Source organism: Panulirus ornatus, chromosome 9 (assembly GCF_036320965.1).
Source record: "Panulirus ornatus isolate Po-2019 chromosome 9, ASM3632096v1, whole genome shotgun sequence".
In the NCBI taxonomy this organism is placed as follows: domain Eukaryota; kingdom Metazoa; phylum Arthropoda; class Malacostraca; order Decapoda; family Palinuridae; genus Panulirus; species Panulirus ornatus.
In genome coordinates, this window is record NC_092232.1 from 21,326,382 (window position 1) to 21,344,857 (window position 18,476).

The window sequence follows — 18,476 nt, forward strand, 5'->3', positions numbered from 1 at the left end:
GACGTCCTCACACAGCAAGTCGGGACGAACGAGAGTGTGTAACAATGAGACAGAAAACGTTGAAATACTTAAGACTGGATAGAACACAGCGAGAGGATAAGTGACACGTTCTGGCACTATCAACCTCTTTCAACTATTGTCTACATCATTCACGCTCACAATTCACACTGGAAGGGTGTTACAGGGAACACTTGTGTACACTGCTGTGCAGTATACGTACCAGGGAGTGAAATAAGTGTGGCAAGAAGTAAAGTTTGGAATATATCAAAAAAAAAAATAAAAGAATACCTGGATGAAGAGGAATATTTCCTCAAGCTTTGAGCTGTAGCTTGATTCCCTTACAAGGGGTATAACTCAGGCCAAATCCTAGATGGTCACACGCCAGGCCAAATCCTAGACGGTCGTACGTCCATCTGAGTCTTCAGATGAAGGGACACAACAACGTTAATGAGCGTCTGAGTCAGGCTTTTCAAGTTACCATCAAGGTCAAGTCATGATCAAGGTCATGTTACAGGTCAGAGTATGGCTCCCGGCGATGGACGGACCAACAGAAGATGACGACGAAGATGACGACGAAGATGACGACCAAGATGACGAGAGACCAAGCGGCCCCCTAAGTCCTACCATGCGAGGGAAGCGACAGCATAAAGACACCAGTGGAACTGAGGAACATGTGACTAGAACGACTGATAACATACCGACTATTAGAAAGATAAGCAAGTAGGTGGTTGGAATAGACACATACCCCTTCCCCAGTGCACTGGAGACGTGGGTGTATATCACAAGTTACGAGGTCAAAAGAACTAATGGTAGCGTCAAAGGTCTCCGAGATACGTAAGATAGGAGAGATAAGAGGAAACTTGTCAGGTGGTCTTCAACGCCAGAGAGATCGATACAAAAAAAAAAAAAAAACCCGAAAACGATAAAATTATCTGAAATTAAAAAGTAGGGAAAGGGCAAGGGATCGTGGAGGTATGGAGGTGCCTGTAATGCTACGGCCTCAGGAGGCCTCCCTCCCTCCTGCTGCAAGCAAGAGTCTGACAAACCGCTGGCAGAGTTCGTCATGCTCCACGAAGTCAGGTCTTGCTCGAGTTGTCCTCATCTATATTACGTATTCAAAAACATTTACAATAAGATTGGTGTATATATATATATATATATATATATATATATATATATATATATATATATATATATATATATATATATATATATATATGAAAAAGGGATAGGTAATGGTTAGGTGTAGAAGGCCAGATATTTTTTCTTTCCATCCTACGCCGCCGGCCAATGAGACAGCCAATTTTAAGTTCTCATTCACATCTCACCTAAAAAAAAAAAAAAAAAAGTATTCAAAATGAAGTGGGGGAACTGTGGAAAACAAGTGTGGAGACAAATGGAAAAAAAAGATATACAGAATGACCGTAAAGAACTTGTAGAGAAAATATTTTTCAAGATCAGCCCAGCAAAGTGAATTTTGATAAGAGAGGAAGTAAGACGGCCAGCCAGCCCTCGACTAGGAGGGTGAGGAGATGGCTCTGGGCATAACCTCAACATCCCTGCGTCAGGGGCGGAGGTCTGCACTTCCCTGGCCGACTGCTGTCTCCAACCTACTACCTACAAGGTGACCTTGACGTATACCTGTCGAAGTCATGACTGAAACAAGATAGTAATTACTTAAACACAGGCTCAAACATTCTTTTTTTTTCCTCTTTTTTTACGTTCCAAGCATGTCATGATATGTATCCTGGCTGTTATGTGCGCCTACAGTGTTACATCACATAAGCTTAATATACTGAGTTTATTACATCTGGCAATCATTGTCCAACTGTTGCCAGCATCAGGCTTGCGTGGCTTCATCCAGGCCAATCATAAGCCTCGTATCGTCAAACTTCAGAAACCGAGATGCAACAGAAAACGAAGATTTCTATATTAAAACGCATTATATCGTTAAACCTTGTGTTTACAGGGTGACCTTGACCATGCAGCGTGACGGTCAGGATTTCATCAGCCTTCGCCTGACCAAGGTCACACACACACACACACACACACACACACACACACACACACACACACACACACACACATTGTTCGCATGCGTTTCTAACACATGCGGTCCTACGCATGTTCGCCTCTCAGCACTCAACGTCGTATCCCAGAAGCTATCCTACACTCCACTGCCAGGAGCGACGGGTTCCTGGATGTGATGCAAGCGTTCTTGAGGGCTGGTCCCGGTGGTCTGATATAGAGTAGAGCATCTGGGATTTCGAAAAAGTATGGAGTTAGTAGCCAGACGTACCAAAAAGCTGGCTATCTCAGAGGGACGACAGAGGTCACATCCCCTCAGTGGTACGACTTTTATCTGCGTTACGTCTTTAGCTTCACAGCGTTACACTTCCCCCAGTGTCGCCCTACCCTGAGCGTCACACCCTCACCGCTGTCATACCTCCACACTGCCTCACCTCCTAAGCACCATCCTTGTCCTTTGCTACACCTCCTCCTCCTCCTCACTCCTCACTCCTCCCCCTCCACGCTAGATCCTCACCCCGCACACATAGCCTCCTGCCACGTCTGCTCAATACTGCGCCTTAACAACGTTTACAGTTCACCGCCACTTTTGTCCAGCGCCCCGCCTCCCTAACGAATTTGATTAATGCTGAACCTCAGCAGCGTCCACAGCCAGCCACGCCTCCCCTGAAGCCACACACAACCAATGCAACGCCTCCTCTCTGCCACACACCCTCCTGCGCCACAACTGGGTCACCCGCGTAGGGCGACAGGAGAGGCTGGGCGCCAAGGTCAAGCAGGCAGCAACCAGGCGAGTGTTAGGCAGCCAAGGGCACTCTATCGGTGAGGGAACACACTCATGTACATAGCGATCTCCAAGCCCCCGCCTGCTGGAGGGCAGCGCGACAAAGGCGCCCTACATAACATTACTCAGGAGGAGGAGGAGGGACCTCAGGTGGGACGACGCTGAAGAACAAAGGTAATACAGTGACGGGAAGTAAGAGGCTTGGGCCCGTCTGGCGGTGATGTGTGAGGGAGGCGGAGTTAGCCTCGCACCCCCCCCCCCCCCCCCCCGGGGGGGGGGGGGGGGGTCTGAGTGAGATGAGAGATGGACCTCTTCCATCATCATCAGTGTACCACTTCAATGTGCAGTCAAGAGCCCTCTTCTGCTGGCTAATCGTTTCCCCTTAGTGGTTTTACCTCAAGCTCAACCATGTTTTTCTTTCCCCTTCGTACTTTTTCATCATGTTAAACGATAACTTCCCCTTTAACACCACGTTACACGATTTTTTTTCTCCCTTCGTACTTTTAAATCACGTTTAACGACAATTTCCCCCTTCGTACTTTTACATCACGTTAAACGATGGGTGACTGGTAGACGTTATGTGTGAGCCACCAGATCAGCCTCAGCAAATGAGTGGAAAAAAAAAAATCTTGATTCACAGTCTTTCTACGACGTACAAAGTTTTGTGGTGATACAAGTTATATCTTACGTAGTTAAGCTGATATGGATTGCTGGATTCCACCTTCGTATTTCACCATTGACCTCCTAGGCTGCACTCCTTCCAGTAGCAGGGATAAGATGGTCTACTTTGAAGTTCTTACGCAAACAAACGATGATACAGCCTGGCTGAAGGTGTCTTTTCACTCGTCATGTAAGGTACTGCCCTAGTACTGCCCCAGTACTACCATGCTGCCTGCCCTAGTACTGCCCCAGTACTGCCATGCTACCTGCCCTGGTACTGCCCCAGTACTGCCATGCTGCCTGCCCTGGTACTGCCCCAGTACTGCCATGCTGCCTCTCCTGGCGATACCCTAGTAGTACCAATCTGCCTGGCCCAGTTCTGCCACGGTACCTGCCCCAGGACTGCCATACCCTGAACTAGTAACCTTTTCAGCTCATGCCTTGTATTAGTCCTACGCCGTCCAGTGGATCCCCCTTCAGCACTTGAGGATCAGGTCAAAGGTCAGAGCAGCATTCCCACGAATTCTAACGTCGTGCTTATGAGTCGTACCGTGGTGTTCACCGTCGTGACCAAGTGTTCACCATAAACACCACACACACATAATATATTCACCAAAGAGTATTTACCAAAATTCACCAAAGAGTATTTACCAGTACTCAAGCCAAACAGTCGCAAATGAATAGTAAATAACCTTACAAAGTCATTGTTGTACAAGAAACAACCATACAAAGTGTTAAGTGTACCATAAATAACCATACACAGTGGTAGGTGTACCATAAATAACCATACACAGTGGTAAGTGTACCATAAATAACCATACACAGTGGTAGGTGTACCATAAATAACCATACACAGTGGTAAGTGTACCATAAATAACCATACACAGTGGTAGGTGTACCATAAATAACCATACACAGTGGTAAGTGTACCATAAATAACCATACACAGTGGTAAGTGTACCATAAATAACCATACACAGTGGTAGGTGTACCATAAATAACCATACACAGTGGTAAGTGTACCATAAATAACCATACACAGTGGTAGGTGTACCATAAATAACCATACACAGTGGTAGGTGTACCATAAATAACCATACACAGTGGTAAGTGTACCATAAATAACCATACACAGTGGTAGGTGTACCATAAATAACCATACACAGTGGTAGGTGTACCATAAATAACCATACACAGTGGTAAGTGTACCATAAATAACCATACACAGTGGTAGGTGTACCATAAATAACCATACACAGTTATAGGTGTACCATAAATAACCATACACAGTGGTAGGTGTACCATAAATAACCATACACAGTGGTAGGTGTACCATAAATAACCATACACAGTGGTAGGTGTACCATAAATAACTATACACAGTAGTTGGTACATCATAAATAACCACACACAGTGGTAAGTGTACCTTTAATAAACATATACAGTCGTTAGTATAAATGACCACATATTGTCCTTGGTGAACAATAAACAACCACACACAGCTGCTGATGCATAGTAAACAACCACACACAGCTGCTGATGCATAGTAAACAACCACACACAGTTGCTGATGCATAGTAAACAACCACGCACTGTTGCTGGCATACAGTAAACTACCACACAGACATTGATGTACAGTAAACAACAATACACAGTTGGTGGTGTACAGTAAAAAATCACACAGTTGCTGGCGTACAGTAAACAGACACACACGTAGCTGTACGTGTATAGTAAACACCACACATATGTGATGGCGTAAGATAAACCACCACACACTTGTCGTGGGTGTACAGTAAACTAACACACACACACACACACACACACACACACACAGATGTTGATGATGTCACAGCCACACACACACACACACACACACACAGTTGCTGGGGCCAAGACAAGTATACGTACATTACCTCACAGAGACTCGGCAGCAGCTTCCACTTCCCAAGTGTGGGACGAGACTTTCAAGACGACCAAAGATCCCTCACTACTGATTACACTGACGATGACGAGGAGAATCGTTTCCCTTCGTTTTCACGACGCACGGACAGACTATCAACTCGGTGGCAACAAGGTGTAAGATCTTGCGGCAGTATGGCGAGAAGATCTTGTGGTTGGTGGGGTGGCGAGAGCAAGATCTTGCGATGTTGAGGCAACAGAAGGAGAGGAGAAACCGCAGGAGCTGGAGCGTGTGTAAGACAGGGAGGCGCGCCTGTGTGTGTGTGTGGTGTGTCACCAGTGTGACGCCTGCCCACCTGTTACCACCAGCAGATCGTCGCTGTCAACACAAGACAAATGATGAAACACTGCACCCACCGATCTCTGCTGACATCATTACCACCGCGCACATCCCCAGGAGGCGGACGAAGACGCGAAGGTGCTGACAGATCATGGGAAGGATTCCACGAAGGATCATGTTCAGAATACGGTAGAGGGCTTACCAAACCTCGCATGAGTGGATACAGGATTATAACACATTGATGTCTTGATTGAATCGTTCTGATATATATATATATATATATATATATATATATATATATATATATATATATATATATATATATATATATATATATATATATATATATATATCCTGCCCTAGAAGTCTCTTCTATCGTTGCCTGCAGCACTCAGGAAGCTGGCCAGGTCAACGGGTCAGGACCATATATCATAAGCTGTTGTGATGTTGTGTGTTCGTCTATGTGCAGATAGTGCAAGCCAAATGAGTCTTAAGGGCTCAGTGTCTTCTTCATGGTAGCTGCATCTTGGACATGAAATGTCTTGGGATATGTTGACAAGGTGTTTTGTAGTACTGTAGTGATGCGTGATGTCCACAGACCGAACTGGGAGGTCGATTGTTCAGTGCTTGTTCGGTGGGTATGTATTTTGTCAGTGGTACATTTGTCAGGGGTGGGTAGAGGTTAGTGAAGTGTGAGGCAGGGGGGGGGCTAAGGTTGGTGGTTAGTTATAAAGTGGTTTGGGTGGGAGGGGGGTCTAGTGCTGTTACATAGACCCGGGTGCCGAACATGTTAAGGTGGGACTGTAATGGTATGATCCATAGTTTCATCGAGTATGTGCCGTGTGACTGCGGTTGCTAGGACCAGGCAGGAGAGGCATGTTTGAAAACGAGGTGGATGAAATGTTTGTAGACGATGCTGAGGGATGCTTTTTCTTGTTCAAATCTTGTTAGTAGTGTTCTGAGGGCATTCAGTTTGTGGTTTGCGTTAGCGTTGATGTTATTGATATGGGGAGTGAATGTCATGTGTGGGTCGTATTTAATATGGGGGTGACTGCCCCATTCAGTGGGACTGGAGGGAGAGAGCTGGATTCATAAGCTGTTGAAGACTTCTGTGGAGATGCAGAGATTTTGTGTGTGTATATATATATATATATATATATATATATATATATATATATATATATATATATATATATATATATATATTTTTTTTTTTTTTTTTTTTGCTTTGTCGCTGTCTCCCGCGTTTGCGAGGTAGCGCAAGGAAACAGACGAAAGAAATGGCCCAACCCACCCCCATACACATGTATATACATACGTCCACACACGCAAATATACATACCTACACAGCTTTCCATGGTTTACCCCAGACGCTTCACATGCCCTGATTCAATCCACTGACAGCACGTCAACCCCGGTATACCACATCGATCCAATTCACTCTATTCCTTGCCCTCCTTTCACCCTCCTGCATGTTCAGGCCCCGATCACACAAAATCTTTTTCACTCCATCTTTCCACCTCCAATTTGGTCTCCCACTTCTCCTCGTTCCCTCCACCTCCGACACATATATCCTCTTGGTCAATCTTTCCTCACTCATTCTCTCCATGTGCCCAAACCATTTCAAAACACCCTCTTCTGCTCTCTCAGTCACGCTCTTTTTATTTCCACACATCTCTCTCACCCTTACGTTACTTACTCGATCAAACCACCTCACACCACACATTGTCCTCAAACATCTCATTTCCAGCACATCCATCCTCCTGCGCACAACTCTATCCATAGCCCACGCCTCGCAACCATACAACATTGTTGGAACCACTATTCCTTCAAACATACCCATTTTTGCTTTCCGAGATAATGTTCTCGACTTCCACACATTCTTCAAGGCTCCCAGGATTTTCGCCCCCTCCCCCACCCTGTGATCCAATTCCGCTTCCATGGTTCCATCCGCTGCCAGATCCACTCCCAGATATCTAAAACACTTTACTTCCTCCAGTTTTTCTCCATTCAAACTTACCTCCCAATTGACTTGACCCTCAACCCTACTGTACCTAATAACCTTGCTCTTATTCACATTTACTCTTAACTTTCTTCTTTCACACACTTTACCAAACTCAGTCACCAGCTTCTGCAGTTTCTCACATGAATCAGCCACCAGCGCTGTATCATCAGCGAACAACAACTGACTCACTTTCCAAGCTCTCTCATCCCCAACAGACTTCATACTTGCCCCGCTTTCCAAAACTCTTGCATTTATATATATATATATATATATATATATATATATATATATATATATATATATATATATATATATATATATATATATATATAAGTGCATATGAACGCGCACCTTCATAGAACATACAAACCTCCAACAGCCAGGATCGAACCCGGGACCCCTGTGCAACAGGCGGGAGCGCTACCGCTAGGCTACCTAAGAGTTCTGGAAGTGAAAAAAAAAAAAATTGCCTTCTGAAATGCAGTAGCCCGTAGATGTCATCGAAGACGTGAAAACGCAACAAGTTTCACAGCATAGCGATGTATGAAGAGAGAGAGAGAGAGAGAGAGAGAGAGAGAGAGAGAGAGAGAGAGAGAGAGAGAGAGAGAGAGAGAGAGAGCTGCCAACAGCTACTGAGCAATCATGTGACTCAGTAGCTTGCGGGGCATTATGCGGTGTGGCTTGTGGCGGGAACACACAACCGGCCGGCACCTGGGAGCAGACACCAGAGTAATACCGACCAACGAATGGAAAGAGAGAACCACAGCTGTGGTGCACAGCAATGTGGGTCAAGTATGGATGTCAGACTGGGAGAAGTCGTAAGTCGGATTACTCTCACAAGCACGAAGGAATCCAAACTTACCCAAATATAATACCAGCACTCCGTGCACACACGGATCAATCCTTCATACAGTCGGAGGAACTGATCTGAAGTGGAGAATTCATGGCATGTGAACAAGACAACCAGTTTCTTAAGAGGCGAACATGGCTATGTAGATAGCCTGGTGTTTCCTATACAGATTAGATATTACTGTAGCACCACGTCTATGTCGAGGGGTGAAATTACTATCATTATAAGAGATGCGATAGCTGAAAAGGGTTGGTTTTGCTCAGAGAAATACGAAGAAATGGAGTTTATTGGGGGGGGGGACTATTAAAATCTAATTGAGGTTACGAGCGCTCCACTCAGAAAACCTTCTCCAAATCTGAGGTTTACAGAGGCAGCTATGACGAGACGAGACCTAGAGAAAGTGGAGCAGACGTGGGAGAAGGGAAGGAATTCAGTGTTAAGTCACCAGTTCATAGATGTATTAGGGTACAATTTTAATATGAAAGAAAATGGGTAATAAAAAGGAGGAGGAGGTTAAGAGACAGGAGAGAGTAGTGTAATAACGATAGTTATAATGGCAATAATAATAATAGTAATAATAATAATGACAATAATGATGATGATAAAAATAATAATATTATTAATAATAAAAATGATAATAATAATAATAATAATAAAGGATCTTAACATATCTTTACTCCAGCATTTCATCGTTTTCATCTCGTGGAACTGAAGTAAACTGAACATGAGAGTTATTTAGAAAACAGAAAACGGATGAATGAAGCTGCCTCCCGCCACAAGTTTTCTTGTCAACATAAATATTGGAAGGCGTTTCCCCACCGCTGGTGCTGCTGGCGGTGCAGGTGCTGCCTCTTTGATTATGCTGCTGACACTGACGGCCTAACAGGCTGACGACGGAACAACGTCAGCTGAGCAAGAATATAACTGACGCCTCCTCCAACACTGCTCGACTGTCTACAACCGAAATCTAACAAACGGGCAACATTTCAAATCCCGGATCGCCTGATCACGCAAAAAGAAAAAAAAAAAAAAATCCGACTTTATACTAAGAACTTACAGTTCCTAGTATATATACATTACATACACCGCTGACGTAAGCATATCACAATATCCAGTACCAAGAAACTATCAATTTTTTTCTTTCATATGAAAAATATATTTAGTATGAAACCATCTAAAATGTAGGATATACGACGTAATTACACACACACACACACATATATATATATATTTTTCTTTTAAACTATTCGCCATTTCCCGCGTTAGCGAGGTAGCGTTAAGAACAGAGGACTGGGCCTTTGTGGAATATCCTCACCTGGCCCCACTCTGTTCCTTCTTTTGGAAAATTAAAAAAAAAAAAGAGAGGGGAGGATTTCCAGCCCCCCGCTCCCTAAATATATATATATATATATATATATATATATATATATATATATATATATATATATATATATATATATATATATTATTACACTTAGTTGCTGTCCCCTGTGTCAGCGATATATATATATATATATATATATATATATATATATATATATATATATATATATATATATATATATATATATATATATATTTGGCTCCGAGTGAAACGAAGCTCAAGGGGTAAAGGGGAAGTGTTCGCGAATGTTTTAGGAGTAAAGTCAAGGGTTGGTGAGAGGACAAGAGCAAAGGAAGGAGTAGCACTACTCCTGAAACAGGAGTAGTGGGAGTATGTGATAGAGTGCAAGAAAGTAAACTCCAGATTGATATGGATAAAACTGAAAGTGGACGGAGAGAGATGGGTGATTATTGGTGCCTATGCACCTGAGTATGACAGGAAAGATCATGAGAGTCAAGTGTTTTGGGAGCAGCTGAGCGAGTGTGTTAGCAGTTTTGATGCACGAGTCTGGGTTATAGTGATGGGTGATTTGAATGCAAAGGTGAGTAATGTGGCAGTTGAGGGAATAATTGGTGTACATGGGGTGTTCAGTGCTGTAAACTGAAATGGTGAAGAGCTTGTAGATTTATGTGCTGAAAAGGGACTGGTGATTGGGAATACCTGGTTTAAAAAGAGAGATATATATAAGTACAGTATGTAAGAAGGAGAGATGGCCAGACAGCGTTATTGGATTACATGTTAATTGATAGGTGCGTGAAAGTGAGATTTTTGGATGTCAATGTGCTGAGAGGTGCAACTGGATGGATGTCTGATCTTGTGGAGGCGAAGGTGAAGATTTGTAGAGGTTTTCAGAAAAGAAGAGAGAATGTTGGAGTGACGAGAGTGGTGAGATTAAGTGAGCTTGAGAAGGAGACTTGTGTGAGGAAGTACCAGGAGAGACTGAGTGCAGAATGGAAAAAGGTGAGAGCAAAGGACGTAAGGGGAGTGGGGGAGGAATGGGATGTATCTAGAGAAGCAGTGATGGCTTGCAGAAAAGATGCTTGTGGCATGAGAAGCGTGGGAGGTGGGCAGATTAAAATGTAAGATCATTAGCGAAAGAGAAGAGAGGCATTTGGACGATTTTTGCAAGCAGTGCAAATGACTGGGAGATGTTTAAAAAAGAAAAGGCAGGAGGTCAAGCGAAAGGTGCAAGAGGTGAAAAGGAGGGCAAATGAGAGTTGGGGTGAGAGAGTATCATTAAATTTTTGGAAGAATAAAAAGATGTTTTAGAAGCAAGTAAATAAAGTGCGTAAGTCAAGAGAACAAATGGGATAATCGGTGAAGGGGGCTAATGGGGAGGTGATAAGAAGTGATGGAGTGAGTATTCTGAAGGTTTGCTGAATGTGTTAGATGACAGAGAGGCAGATATAGGGTGTTTTGGTTGAGGTGGTATCCGAAGTGAGAGGGTCAGGGAGAATGATTGGGTAAACAGAGAAGAGGTAGTAAAAGCTTTGCGGAAGATGAAAGCCGGCAAGGTGGCGGGGGTTTGGATGGTATTGCAGTGGAATTTATTAAAAAAAAAAAGGGGGGGGGTGACTGTGTTGTTGACTGGGTGGTAAGGATATTCAATGTATGTATGGCTCATGGTGAGGTGCCTGAGGATTGGCAGAATGCATGCATAGTGCCATTGTACAAAGGCAAAGGGGATAAAGGTGAGTGTTCAAATTACAGAGGTATAAGTTTGTTGAGTATTCCTGGAAAATCATATGCGAGGGTATTGATTGAGAGGGTGAAGGCATGTACAGAGCATCAGACTGGGGAAGAGCAGTGTGGTTTCAGAAGTGGTAGAGGATGTGTGGATCAGGTGTTTGCCTTGAAGAATGTATGTGAGAAATACTTAAAAAAACAAATGGATTTGTACGAAGCATTCATGGATCTGGAGAAGGCATATGAAAGAGTTGATAGAGATGCTCTGTGGAAGGTATTAAGAATATATGGTGAGGGAAGCAAGTTGCTATAAGTAGTGAAAAGTTTTTATCGAGGATGTAAGGCATGTGAACGAGTAGGAAGAGAGGAAAGTGATTGGTTCTCAGTGAATGTCGGTTTGCGGCAGGGGCGCGTGATGTCTCCATGGTTGTTTAATTTGTTTATGGATATGATTGTTAGGGAGGTGAATGCAAGAGTTTTCGAGATAGGGGCAAGTATGCAGTCCGTTGTGAATGAGAGGACTTGGGAAGTGAATCAGTTTGCTGATGATACAGCGCTGGTGGCTGATTCGGGTGAGAAACTTTAGAAGCTGGTGACTGAGGGACAAGTCAGTTGGGAGGTAAGTTTGAATGGAGAAAAATTGGAGAAAATGAAGTGCTTTAGATATCTGGGATTGGATTTGGCAGCGGATGGAACCATGGAAGCGGAAGTGAGTCACAGGGTGGGGGAAGGGGCAAAAGTGCTGGGAGCGCTGAAGAATGTATGGAAGGTGAGAACATTATCTCGGAAAGCAAAAATGGGTATGTTTGAAGGAATAGTGGTTCCAACAATGTTATATGGTTGCGAGGCGTGAGCTATAGATAGAGTTGTGCGGAGGAGGGTGGGTGTGTTGGAAATGAGATGTCTGAGGTGGTTTGATCGAGTAAGTAATGAAAGGGCAAGAGAGGGTGTGTGGTAATAAAAACAGCGTGGTTGAGAGAGCAGCAGAGGGTGTACTGAAATGGTTTGGTCACATGGAGAGAATGAGTGAGGAAAGATTGACAAAGAGGATATGTGTCAGAGGTGGAGGGAACGAGAAGTGGGAGACCAAATTGGAGGTGGAAGGATGGAGTGAAAAAGATCTTAGGCGATCGGGGCCTGAACATGCAGAGGTTGAAAGGCGTGCGAGGAATGAGTGAATTGGAACGATGTGGTATACCGAGGTCGATGTGCTGTCAATGAATTGAACCAGGGCACGTGAAGCGTCTGAGGTTAACCATGGAAACCACACACACACACACACACACACACACACATATATATATATATATATATATATATATATATATATATATATATATATATATATATATATATATATTTCATACATATTTGCCATTTCCCGCTATAACGAGGTAGCATCAAGAACAGAGGCCCGAGCCTTTGAGGGAAAATCTTCACATAGCCCGTCCCTTCTCTGCTCCTTCTTTTGGAAGAGTAAAAACTGGAGTGGAGGACCGCTGCCACGGCTTGGATGATCTTTGGTTTCGTTTCGGTAAACACATACACCATCACCAGAGCATTATATAAAGAACGGATAACATGCATGTAATATCTACGTTATGAGCTTCTGTTCAAAGCATAAAGTCTAAAACGTTCCTTGACAAATATATATCAAGAAAGCCCAACGTGAAATAAATAATAATTGAGAAGAAATAATGGAAAAATTATATTCCTTTACAATATTACCTTATCTAAAATACATTAAAACGTGACTTATCATATGGAAGCAGTATTTCCAAATCTAAAATTAGATTCTAGAGTTTATAACTAAATATCCTAATTCTAAAACATACATTTAAAATACGTATGAGAGTGTTCTACTTTAAACCAAATACAACTTGTCTAAAACCACAACTTTGTCAAGACCACATCGTTACTTGTAGTGAGTGGATGGGTTTGTTCCTGCAGGACAGCAGTGGACCCCAGTATTAACAGATCGGTGTCTCATGAGCTACTGGCTCGTACAGAGAAGCTGCCGACATTGGGTGGTCATTGTCGTGAGAGTGATTCCGTATTGCTGAAGATGGGTGGAGTTTGGTCATTAGGCAGTACGTTGGTAATGACCATCCCAGGTGTTCATGACCGAGCATATTCAGGCGTCGCTTCGTCGTCTTGCCAGTATACAAAGCATTACAGCCGTTGCACTTATACTGCTAGACGACAATTGACGACTGCAACTCCGTAGGAATAGCATCCCAGGAGTCGAAAAATCATTGGTTGTGTATCTATTGCTATAAAAACTACTCCACTGTTAAAACTCGCGTGATGAAACGTTCAGTTTCTCACGAAGCGTTGCAACCTAACCTTCCCAGGGAACGAGATTGGTCTGTACAGTTAGCGGTTCTACTGAAGGACGTAAACAAATGACTTGTGTCCTTCAGAGGCGCCCAGGTGGTTCGGACAGGGCGGGCACCTGAATCTACTGACACACTCACGTGAGGCAAGGCAGGATCCCAGTGGAGATAGGGGTGTTGACCACTCTAGCACCCCCACCTCACCACCTGCTGCCTCTAGATTATCTGTAAGTGGTGTAGATGTGGTGGCAACTTGACACACTGTCACGTGTATTGCATTCTGTGTCATCCATACCATAAGAAGTTCGTTAATTTTATTGGAAAATTCTTGAATCGGTTTGATACACGGGACTTTCGAATCCACATATGTATTGCATATGTGAAATGTGTATTATCATTTCTTGTTTACCGATCAACTCGCGCCTCAAAGGTGCAGCAAATCCAACAGCAAACACCTTCCCAGAAAGAAGATAGGGTATCGTACCCTCAGCCAGCTACATCTGGAGAATCCAGAGCAGTTGGAACCTTTCTGGACGCAACGTCTGGGTGGACCACAGCTTGCTGAAGTAACAGGATGGCGTTAGGGCCGTGATAGTGAGGTGCAACTGTACTGCCCATCAATTATCAGACAGGACATAAAAAATAAAAGAAAAACAGAATACCACGTGATGAGAGCAAAGATCTAACACACCAGACTGCAGGACAAGAGACTGTTAAAGAAGCGTGTCAACGTACATAGCCGGCCGCTCGTACCACAATAGAGGGGGACGTGCAAGGAGAGAGGAGAGTGATCAGGGATACGATTGAGCGGGGGAGCCGCGCGCCGGGGCGATGTGTTGTCGTGCATGCAAGCTGACCCAGACAATGGTCCTCATTCACAGGCCGTGTTACACCTAACGGGCAGGACGCCTCCAGAAGACTTCTGTAGTCACGGTATATACCCTGCAGCGGGCCCGCCGTTCCCCTGACATTTCCACGCCATCCAGCAACTTTTTTAACGTTGATTTAAACACTGTAGACATTCACCATGATCTGTGGCCCAACCTCACCCAAACCCAAGATCAATGGCTCACCCTCACCCACACCCAAGATCTGTGGCTCACCCTCACCTACACCCAGGATCAATGGCTCACCCTCACCCATACCCAAGGTCTCTGGCTCACCCTCACCCATACTGATCTGTGGCTCACCCACACATACCCCCATGACCTGTGACTCACTCCCACCCATGGCCTGCAGAAGAGCCTCACCCTCACTCATGACCTGCGGAAGAGCCTGACCCTCACTCATGGCCTGCGGAAGAGCCTCACCCTCACTCATGACCTTAAGGCTGAGCGTCACCCATACTAGTGACCTGCGTTTCAGCCTCACCCACACTTCGCCAACATCACCAACAACAAGCCTCTTCAGCACCGTCAATTTTATGACGCCTCGCCAACACCAGGACAGTCACAGATAACCAGCTTCACTGGCATGACGTGCCATAAACATCACCAGCACCACACTTCTCCAACATCACCAACACCACACGTCCGAAACATCAATATCAACACACTTCTCCATGAAAACCAGCACGAAACTTCACTAGCACCAAACTTCTTCAACATCACTAGCACCACACTTCTCCAACATCACCAGCACAAAACTCCTTCAACACGACCAGCACCACACTTCACCAACAACGCACCTCAGCACCATGACATCACACGAACTACAAACACCATGAGCATCACCAGTTTCACCTCAACATAAGACATCGCCAACATCACCAGTAACAACAGACCCTCCTAGCAAGGCGGCTGACCAGTGTACAACATCACCAACATCACCATGATCAACATCACCACACCTTAATATCAGAGAACATCACCGGGATCACCATTAACCCACTACACCATCACCAGAACACCTCTGTGGCAGTTCACCATCACAAACACTCAACAAGCGGGAACTTCCTCTTGACCGTCCAAGGCAGATCACCAACATCACCAGTACGACGTGTGAGAAGGTGTGGACAGCATCACCACCCTGACAAGGCGGTCACCACGACACAAACGCGATAACAGAGCGTGAGGAGGTAACAGACTGCTGGGGTAGTGGGACATTCTTGTGGAGCAGGAGGAGGAGGGAGGGAGGCCGATGTTCGTCACAGTGTTCGGGGAAACATGGTTACTGGCTACTTGCTTACCTAAGTGGTCCATCTGCTGCAGTGGAGGCACTGTGCATCTACTGCAGTGGAGGCACTGTGCATCTACTGCAGTAGAGGCACTGTGCATCTACTGCAGTAGAGGCACTGTGCATCTACTGCAGTGGAGGCACTGTGCATCTACTGCAGAGGAGGCACTGTGCGCCTGTCGATGTGAAGACACTATGCACCTGTTGCAGTGGAGGCAGTGTGCACCTACTGCAGTGGAGGCACTGTGCATCTGCTGCAGTGAAGGTTCTGTTCACCTACTGCACTGAAGTCACTGCCCTCTGCTGCAGTGAAGGCATAGTGCCCCTGCTGCAATAAAAGCAGTGTGTACCTGTTATAGTGAAAGCACTGTGAATTTACTGCAGTGGAGGCACTGTGAACCTACAACAGAGAAGGCAGTGTGCACCCACAGCAGTGAAGTCACTGTGCACCTGCTGCAGTGAAGGTACTGTGCACCTACTGCAGGAAGGGCACTGTGCACCTGCTGCAGTGAAGGATATGTGCACCTCCTGCAACAAAGGCACTGTGCACCTGCTGCAATGGAGGCCACTGTGCACCTACTGCAATGGAGTAACTTCTCACCTGTTGCAGTGAAGTTACTTTTGCACCTGCAGCGGTGAAGTGACTGCAGAAGAGCTCCTAGCTCCCGGAACTCTTTGCTAAGGGCAGGATACAGCACACTTGTGGACTGGGGGTGTCACGACGGACGTGTTACTGTAACGCGGCCTGCGGGGTGCAGCTACTCACGCGTTACGATGCTCTCGCCACGACACGTGCATACGACTCAGTGGAGGCATAGGTGGGGTGGAGTGGGTGAGGGTAATGATAATAGCACAGTAGTTTAACGATTATGAGGGTACGACCGGCGGAGCGGAGGTGACCAAGACACTGCCTTGCGAGAGGCGCGAGCGACTGAACGCCCCCCCCCCCCCCCCACCCGCCGCCGCCGCCAGTGGGAGGACGGTGAGGGTTGCAAAACTTTGTACATTGTTGATGGAAACAACATACAGACGTCCCTACTACACCTGCAGGTAACCAGGGCGACGGGGCGTTTGCTTGCCCAAGCGAATGATTAGCATGCAGTTGTGTTTCTTTTTTTTTTCTTTTTTTTTTGTGCGCGCGCGTGACTGGCTCTGGCTTGCAGGCGTGGACACGGTTCGCCCGGCCCGGCTCAGCGACCTCCACGCCTTCGGGTCACGCGTGGCCACGTCATCCACACGCCTTGACTCGTTCGTTGGCGGTGGAGAGCGTATGCACGGCGGACGATGTCGGCGGAGACCTTACATTCGACGGATGACGTCGGCGGAGACCGTCTACCCGACGGATGACGTCGGAGGAGACCGTTTACCCGACGGACGACGTCGGCGGAGACCGTCTACCCGACGGATGACGTCGGAGGAGACCGTCTACCCGACGGATGACGTCGGAGGAGACCGTCTACTCGACGGATGACGTCGGAGGAGACCGCATGCCCGACGGATGACGTCGGCGGAGACCGAATACCCGACAAATGACAGCGACCCACTCCACAGTGTCTCCTCCAAGCAACCTGACAACTTGAGTCAAACACACAACATCCTTTACCCGTGAAGAGCCTCTCCCACCCTCCTTCCTCGCCCCTTTCACCCTCCAGCTTGGTCACCCATGCTACACCCGCCGCCGCCCTAGAGGTCCGAGGCGTGAATCACCCACCACCTCCTGACGGGCGGGCGGGCGAGGCGAGCGGGCCAGTTAACTAAGCCACCTCGGCAACAATCAAGGATGTACACGACGCAGATAGCAGTCTGACCTCCGCCGACGTCTGCCGCAGCAGCTGAGCTCTTCCATCCTGCAGGAGTAATGGTGGGGGAGATCGGGGCGTGTACGACCACCGCTGCTGACTCTGACCTCGGGGAGAGAGAGAGAGAGAGAGAGAGAGAGAGAGAGAGAGAGAGAGAGAGAGAGAGAGAGAGAGAGAGAGAGAGAGAGAGAGAGAGAGAGAGAGAGTTTATTCCAATCATCCACAAGCCTTACACTATCAACGTGCCTCTTTCTTATCTTTTCTTGTAAGTCTCTTGTTGAGTTAGATGTAAAGGTCTCGCTGGAGGTTCCATCTCTTCCTCTTTCGCTGACGTCGTTAAACTGCCATGAAAACTTCAAGGTTGTGATGAAGTCTCCCGTGACTCTTCCCTCTTCCACGGTGGACAATGAAATGACCTTTAACTTCCCGCTGTAATTCAGGTCTCTTATTCTGGTACCATTCTCGTTGCTCTTCACTCGATCTTATTTATTAGATCTTTGCGCGTCTTTAAGTTCAGTAACGACACTTGA

The 18,476-nt window shown here is 45.9% G+C and overlaps 1 protein-coding gene across 1 annotated transcript in view; it reads right to left on the bottom strand.

Annotated features, from left to right (window-relative positions):
• LOC139750252 (uncharacterized) overlaps positions 1-16,973 on the bottom strand; it is a 398,093-nt gene extending 381,120 nt beyond the window's left edge. Inside the window, exon 1 of the mRNA XM_071664785.1 lies at positions 16,749-16,973. The gene's annotated coding sequence lies outside the window, so the exon portion shown is untranslated. The remainder of the gene's footprint in view (positions 1-16,748) is intronic.
• Positions 16,974-18,476: the final 1,503 nt, after the last annotated feature.